Raw genomic sequence first — 8,511 nt, 5'->3', positions numbered from 1 at the left:
TTAATAAGTTATTTATTTTTTCCAATTTAAAGCAATACATTTTCATTCAAAGGATTTAAAAATATGAAAAGCAGAAAAGAAAAAGAAATTACCTGAAATCCTACTACTGAAATATAACCTTTTCAAAATCATGTTTATATTAGTTATCTATTGCTGTGTAACTTGTTTGTACTTCAAATTTGTGCTTTTGTCCAAAGATTATAAGTTTTCTGAGGCTGCTATTTGGTGAATTATAAATTTTTAATTAAAAGACGTACTTATATTTATTATTTAAGTTATCACAAACAGAAATATAAAGCTGCATTACTTGCTTACTTTATCCTTAAGAAATATTTTCCCTGGTCTTACTGTATCCTGGATATACCCGTGTCCAATGTATATTGAAATCATGTTTTATTGAAATAATGCACTTATATATCTTATATCTCGCACTAGAGAATGCAAATTCTGGGAAGACCTAATCTTATATATCTTTCATCTCAGAAAACCTACCACAGTATTTACTACATAAATATTTGTTGAGCCATTAAGTAATTGGGAATTTGAATGCCAGATTGAATATGCTTTTATATCTATCTGCTAAACTCTTTCATATGAAAAAAAATAATGAAAATCTTCAGTTACAACTATTTTAGAAAAGGTGGCTGGGTAGCAAAGCAGACTTAAAGATTTGCTGTAAATGATACACAGCTAAACATATATCTGACAACATTCTTACTGAATATATTTAACATGTAACATACATTTATCTGGGACAAGACATTCATTCATTCACTCATTCATTAATTCTAAAAAAGCTGATTAAATACCTCATATTTGCTAGACATATTTACTCTATCAAACTAGAGTACCTGATTCAGCTTCATGGGCTAAAGGGAAGTTTGGCCTAATTCTAAGTGACATGTGTTTAGAAAACAGTGAGCAAGATGAAATGGAACAACAAAAAGGAGCTGAGAACAGGGAAGGTGATTAGAAAGTTATCCAGAATGACCACGTAAGAAATGATGAAGGCAGAAGTAAGGCAACAACTGAGTAGATGGAATAGAACAATGGAAGATTAAAAGGTAACAATGAATAAAGCCCAATGCTGCTTGGCTGTGAGAAGACGGAGGAGGCAGCACTTGATTACTTGTATCTTCCTGGCTTTAAGAAGTAGGTGGATTCAAGTATTGTTTACCACAACAGGTGGCATAGGAGTTGCTGGCCAAGGAGAAAAGAGGGCAGGTTGGTGTCTTCTCACATTTTACATGGTGCTATCAATAAGCAATTGAATAAACAGATATGGAGCCTAGGAGAGAAATAGTTTGGAACTTGTCGTTGTGAGGGTGGTGATGACAACTCAGCTGAGGAAGGAAAACGAGGAGAGAGCGATACAGGAGGAGCATGCGCAGGAGGAGGAGCAGAAGCAGAACGTTTATACAGTTTTTTACAATTCACCACTTCGAAACATTCTCTGGATAAACTACTATGGCTACAGAAGCTCTATGGTTATTAAACCAAAATAAAAATCTACACTGATGCAGGTTCTTGATACAGTTCTGTTTTGCTCAAAGCTTTAAAAAAAATAATGTTATATTTTGTCTCAGAGCTTTGTGTTAGCCTTTATTTCTTAAGAGTGTAGTGAAGGCAAGCTGCTACAGAGATGATGGGTTTTGCTCCCCAGGGATCCCTAAGATCATTAACCCTGAAGAACATCATAAACTGTGATTTGTGTTAGCACCTCTGGCCAACGCTTGATTCAACAGTGATGAACCTCTTTACATATTGAAGAAATACTGTAGATTCTAATTGACTTTCAAGAGAAACAAGTCATTAAGACTTTTTTTTTCCTCCTGTGCATTACAGTAGACATGACATGACGGCTAACCATCTTCAATACCGTACTGGCATCCAAAGGTATTGCCATCACTGAGCCATATCAGTTTTGATGGATTTGAAGAAAATGGAAACACATGGAGAGGGTCTGTGGCAAAAATGCCTTCTGTGGAATAAGAGGGAGGAGGGTTACTGTATGTTTAGAAACATGAAATAGTTCAACAATAATAATCGGAATTTTACTCACTAGCTGTGTGACCTCACTTTCATCTCTGGACCTTTGCTGCAAGATTTTTCAAATGAAGGGACTGGAGTAGATCCTCTTGAAGTTTTCTTCAGCTCCAACATTTCATAGTAACTCAGAGACATACAAACCCTAATGGTAGAAACATCAGCAAAAAAGGGCTCTTGCATCAGGCAACTCAACATATTGAAATCAATGTGGCAGGAAGGAAATATCAGGGATTAGACAATTAATTGTGCTTACCCTCACAGGGATAGACAGCATCTCAGAAAAATCTGGGCTCTGTTAATTTGAAGCATATGAAATTGTCTTTTGTGTGGATCAAAGCTGGTCAAATACAGACAATATAGTATGATTCAACTCACTTCTAGTGAATGCCTTACCAACATAAACAAGCTGCTACATTTTATTTTAATTATTTTCTGGAGAATGGAAATTTTGTAATCAAGTCCCTAACACAGAAAGGGGTGCAACGTTATAGTCAGTGGATATTTTGAAATCCTTAAAAAACTAGACCTACTGTAAACACTGTGCAGCTGAAGTGTCCTGTGAAAGAGAGAGTCCTCATTGCGTGATGGAAGCTTCTGAGTCAGTTTGGAATTCTTTATCCAGTAGTTGTCCATATTCATTTGAAGAAAGCCTTTCTTGGCAAGATTCTCTCCCAGAACAATTGATCTCTGTCTCTGAAGCAAGATCAATTCGAACTGGAACCTGATATTAACTGCCTTTTAATCTGTTTTTTAAGACACAGCCATCCTCTTAGCAGAGATAGCTGCGTTTACATGCTTCAAGATTAGATATACTAGCCAAGAACACGGTTATGCTGGAGAGAGAATCAAGAGTCTATTATTCACTCCAGGACATGAGTGGACCTGTAGTTGAGGCCTGATCTGTCCTATTAGCAGCATACTAGAAACAGGGAAGGAGGGACGGGGGAGGAGTGATGGAAATCTGTAGTCTCCAGCTGATTTCAAAAGGCTTTGTCTGGAGGCTGGCAGGTGTGGGGTATTTATTTATTTTTTTTTGAGAATGAGATGACTAGAGAATCCAGGTAGAAAATGAATTTATGAACACATATTTTTTTTGCTTCAGGATCCAGGTAGATTTTATTACATAGAGTATATGTTATAAAACTTTATAAAATGTTATAAGAATACTAAGGAAAAATATAGTCTGTGATTAAAAAAAAAAAGTTGAGGAAACTCATTAAGATTTATTATAGGTTCCAAATTTTGTAGTCCCAAAGCTTAACGACAGATGGTGGTGTAACTCCACCAATTTTGCAACCTCTACATTCAATTTGACGTTGTAACTTAGATCACCCTCTTTTGACTTCGGTGAAACTAGAAATTTCTCTTTTTCCTAAAATGTGTCTGGTGGGGGAGTGGGAATAGGAGAATGTCTAAAAGGAGTCTGTTTATTTGCTCATCTTCAGAAAACTACAGTGGACTTGAAAAACAGAAACCTGATATATGCCCGTTCTTCTGTGTGAAAGGAAAAATATTTTACCTTGCATTTAAAGAAGACTTTTGTTCAGGCTATTTGAAGTGAGTAATACAACTTCGAAGATGGTATCTCTAACAGGAAAAAAATAATTTTAAAAAAATCTGCCCCTTTCCCACTCTGCCAGCGACCTCCCCCCTAGTTAAATTTTAAGTACGTCACAATTACACCAATGAAATGGCTCTGAAGAAGAAAAATGTAATTGTTGTTTAACTGAAAGTTTTGATGAAGACAGACCTAAATGTGTGAATAATTACATTTTTACAACAAGTAACTAAAAATCCAAGCGGTTCACTAGGAGAAGCCTGAAACCGACATTTCTACTACGTGTCGTTCGCGCACGCTGCTTTCCTTCGTCCTGACCTTAGTTACTCTCATTTGGGTGGTTTATTTCGCGCAAGACACGCTGACGGAGACCATCGCAAACGAATTTATCTTTCGCCTGGACCGTAATAGAGCAGTGGCTCGGAATTTGTTGATTTGCGGTTTCATCGTAAAATAAGCTTGAAATCAAATAAATTTTCGTGAGAGTACTTCGAGGTCCACTTGGTGAAACCCCTCAATTACACAGTAGCTCCGTTTAACTTTTCCTCTGGAATCTCTTTAAATGACTTTTGCAGACCCACGTGCTGCAACGGAGACTTGAGCTGTGGCTGCGACCCTGCGCAGCGACTATAGGGACAGAATTTGGTTTTCCCCCTTGTTCTGATACGCGGGGTTTCGTTGCAAGACTGCCGTGATCCAGTGGGCTGACCAGTGACTTGTGCAAAAGACAACTAACTATTCGTTCGCTGTTGGCCCTTTAGCGTTTTCCTTGGCTGCAGAAACCCGGTTTTCCTATTATTATGTTTGAACTTTTGGGGGAGTCTGCTAGCATGGAGCGCTAACCCCGGCCGGCTCCTGCAGCAGCGAGGCGAACAAAGCCTGCACTGTTCCGGGCCACGCTGGGGCGGGCTGGTGGGCGAGCTAAAGGAATTGCAAATAAATATATTTTATGACCACCCATCAACAAACTACGTGCCACCGTGGCAGCCCCTAGTAGCCGGGCTGTGTTTGCAGTGTGGCCAGGAGCAGGGGCTGGGAGGGACGCGACGGGAGAGGGGCAGCGAGCGGCCAGCCCCGGGCCTGAACTTTCACCTCTCGAACCCGGGCCCAGCCGATTGGCTGCAGGCGACTGGTCCGCCGAGGGCAGCAGGTCCTGGCACGACCAGCTTTCTCTACTCCCTGGGCGTCTTCCTCACGGGGGGCTGGGTGGCCTGGGGAATGGCAGTAGGCGAAGGGGAGTGGGGGGCACCGGGGGCTGCGGGCTCGGCCCCGCTTAGGCGCCTGGCAAGGCTCCGCGGCCAATTCAGAAGACGAGCTCAGCAAACCGAGATGTCCTCCTGCACCTCTCGGCTATTTGTCTTCACAGGAAAGAAACATCAGAGGCTGCGAATTTCACCAAAACGTATTTGTGTGTACCTAGAAGTGAAAGGCTAAGTAAACCCGCTCCTCTCCAAGTCCTGAGAACGTCACCCTCTTTCTCCTCGTTGGGAACTTGAACTTCTCTTACAGGTGGCCCAGGCTCCTTTATAATAAACCTTCCCCGCTCGCTTTTTTCAGGACCCTTAAAGAGAAAGGGAAACACATGGGGTCCCTGTAAGCGGGGGAGGAAGAAGGGGAAAAGTGACTATCTGTAGACCTTTGAATTGTTCTGTTACCTTTATTCACAAACCCTGTGGAAAGAAAGGTACATCCTCGGCTCTCTGCGGGTTTCGACGCCGCTTGCTTTCCTCTTTTCCAAAAGAGTTTCAGGTTGATCCAGAGAATCCGTTTTTTATTTAGTTGTGCCAGGGAAGCATAAACACAAATTACTTAACGTAAACTTATCCCTACCTTTCAGAAAGGCCATTTGGGTCTGGCATTTTTTTTTTTAATTTTAAAGACTGCTCCCTCTCCCTCTCCCCGCTCCCATCTTAAAAATAAAATAAAATTGAGGTTATTTGTCCACTATTCAACCTGCATTTCGAAAAAGTTAATTTTATGAAGAGTGAGAATAATCCATAAGCAACTGACTGGAGTTTAGAAGCGCACAGAAAGCACCGCCATTCCGAGCCCAACTCTCCCTCGTCCTCGTCCGCCTGCCGGAGGCCGTCTTCCCCGGACCAGCCCGTGGCTGTGGACTTAATTGGTTTCCCTAGAAAACCTGACGGTGTGTTTACAGATGTGGGTGCCAGGGCTGCTTCCTCCCCGGGAAGAAGTGAGGGTTCTGCCGGGAAGCGTTGGTGCTAAGGTGTGTGTGTGTGAGCTCGCGTCTGCCCTTTAGAGAAAGGGCGCGTTGCTCTTTGAGGACAAGATTCAAAGGCACAAGTTAGTACAGCTCGCCAGTGTCCACAGTCTCGTCACCCTCACCCACCCCCACGTCTTCTGCTATCGGAGATGTTCAAGCCGGCGGGGAGGAAGCCGGGGGCCAGGCTCTGCTCACATCGGCCTCTCTGGGCTGCAGCTATCTGGAGGAAAGTTTCGGCGCCTTTCGGATCGCCACGCTTCGTGACGGATCTGCGAGCGGGGACTCCCGCAGCGGCGCGCTGGGGACGCCCCGGGTGGAGGGTCGCGCGGCCCGCGAGCAGGGGAGCGGCTGGCGGGAGATGGGGGGAAGGAATCACCCTCCTAGAGCTGGAGTGGGGAAAGGGCTGCCGAGGAAACCCCCACTCGGGTCACGCGTCCCATTCGGGCCCGTCTGGTCCTCCCTCGGCCTTCCCCCCTGTCATCCCCTCGGTCCCGCGTGGGCCCGTCGGCCGGGTCACATCCCACTGATAGGAGTGGGGACCCGAGTGCTGAAGGCTGGGCCCGCGCATCCCCCACTCTGGCACCTCGGCTTTGAAGTGAGCGCAGAGCGGGCTCTGGCCGTTTCTTCGTTCCTTTCATTCCGACTACTTTTGCTCCCCTCAGTCCCTGATAGGACCCGTCTCCAAAGCCCAGGACCCTAAAAAGTCGCAGATCGGCGGCCTCTTCCTGCCAAGCTCCGCCCCCGCCTGCCCGCGGTCCAGCCCCAAGCCGGTGGCCCGAGCTGCGTGTTCACGAGGAAGCCCAACAACTCCTGGGCCCAAGTGAGACAGGAGGCACGAACACAACGAAGAGTGCGAAAGACGCTCGGCCTCTTTCCGCCCAGGCAGCGGAGGCGCCCACTAGGAAAGGGAGGGCCAATCAGCGTTCTATCGCACGCCTGGGTCTCCCTTTCTGACTACCATGTACTTTAGCTCCCTGCCACCGAGGGCTTTGGATCCCTTCGAGGTTTTCTGCACTTCACGTGGAATCCCCCGTTTCATTTGCCAGCAGCTCCGTCTGCTGAGAGGACGTACTTTGGGAACTGCCAAGAAGCAGCAGACACAACTCGGCTTTGCCAATACAGCATACGGTTTTGTTCTCTCCTCCCTGCCCACCCCCTTCCTCTACTCGCCGTCTGGGCCGAGCAGGAGGAGGCGGAGCAGGAGGTGGGGAGAGAAGGGTGGGGGTGGGGGAAGCTCTGGGGCAGAACAAACAAGTTCTCGGGAGAGTTGTTTACATAGCAGGTGGACCTGACGTCAGCCAGGAGGCTCCTGTGCTGCAAATCCCTACAAGGTTCCTCTCCGCGTTCTCCCCTCCCTTGAAAAAGTTGGAGGATCGGGGGAGCTAGGTGGATGGGGGCGGCAGGGACCCTGACCGGCTGGTTCCAAACCACTTTTTTTTGGATCAACAACAACAAACGACAACGACAACGCAAAGTAAAACAAAAACAAACAATTGGCCCAGCCGTACTTTAGGATCCTGTAAGGGGTCCCTTCCCCCACCCCGCCCCTCCGAGGAGAGGCGGCCCCGCGCGCCGTGTGTGTACAGTTTGCATTGCCAACAACACGCGCGCGCGGCCGGGTGCGCGCACCCGCCAGCGCACACTGACACACACAGACACACACAGACAGACACACACAGATCCGGGTTGGGGGAGCGGCAGCGCGAGACAGCGCGAGCCTCCGAGAAAGCGCGAGACACGCCGGCGCGTGCAGCTCGGCTGCGGCGGTTACGCACCGGCTGGAGCCCCGCGCCCCCCGCAGCCCGCCGGCGAGCGCCAGTCCCGGTTATTTATGCCGCGGCCGCGTCCGCCGGCTGCGGCTCCCTCCGCCCCCCTCCCCCGGGCGCGCTCTCCACTCGCGGCAGCCGCTACCCGGTCTCGCGCGTGGGTGTGTTTGGTAGCTTTTGCCTCCGCGCCGCGGGTGCCACCTCCCTGGACGCTAACCAGGCGTCCCCGGTCCCGGTAAGTTTCCTCGCCCTCACTCTGGCGCGCCGTCCCCCCCCCGCACCCTACCCTGTCCCAGCCACCTCCACGCCGGCCGGGCTGCGACTTTGCTCCGCTCTCCTCCCGCAGCTGCGGCGGCAAACTTTCGCCCCAGCCTCAGCGCGCCGCGCGGCAGGGCGCGGTGACATGTGTCAAATTTCGGCTCGGCGTCTGGGTCTCGTTCCGAACCCCACATTACCACTTGTTGTTCTTTTCTTGTTTTGCTTTGTGATGGGGGAAGGGGGGAGTCGAGAGAGGAGAGACGGCTGTTGACTCACGGCTGATTTTTAGTTTTGAATATGCAAAATGTTGTCTGGTCCGGAGGGACCGCGGCTGGAGGAAATTGTGTGTCGAAACACCAGATGTGTTTGTTTACTCTTTTATTTTTATTGTTTGTTGTCTCTTCCTCTTCCTCCCCCACCCCCAGGAGAAACATCAGTAAAAACATCTGGTGGTTGGAAGCACATATTTTATTGATCCAACGGCTGACCTTTATTTACTCAGTTGGGCAAATGCACGCTTCTCGTCTCTGAGTTGGACACTTTAGTTACATTTGAGAAGTACTTCTCTGGGAATGCGAGGCGGAGAGGGGACACTCTTGTTTCTTGAGTGAAGAAACTCCTGGCCCCTAATGACGCTTCGGGATAATCGGGCATCT

The sequence above is a fragment of the Hipposideros armiger genome, unplaced genomic scaffold (assembly GCF_001890085.2).
Source record: "Hipposideros armiger isolate ML-2016 unplaced genomic scaffold, ASM189008v1 scaffold_604, whole genome shotgun sequence".
Classification (NCBI taxonomy): Eukaryota; Metazoa; Chordata; class Mammalia; order Chiroptera; family Hipposideridae; genus Hipposideros; species Hipposideros armiger.
The sequence above is the reverse complement of the archived record's forward strand: the minus strand, read 5'-3'. Positions refer to the sequence as shown.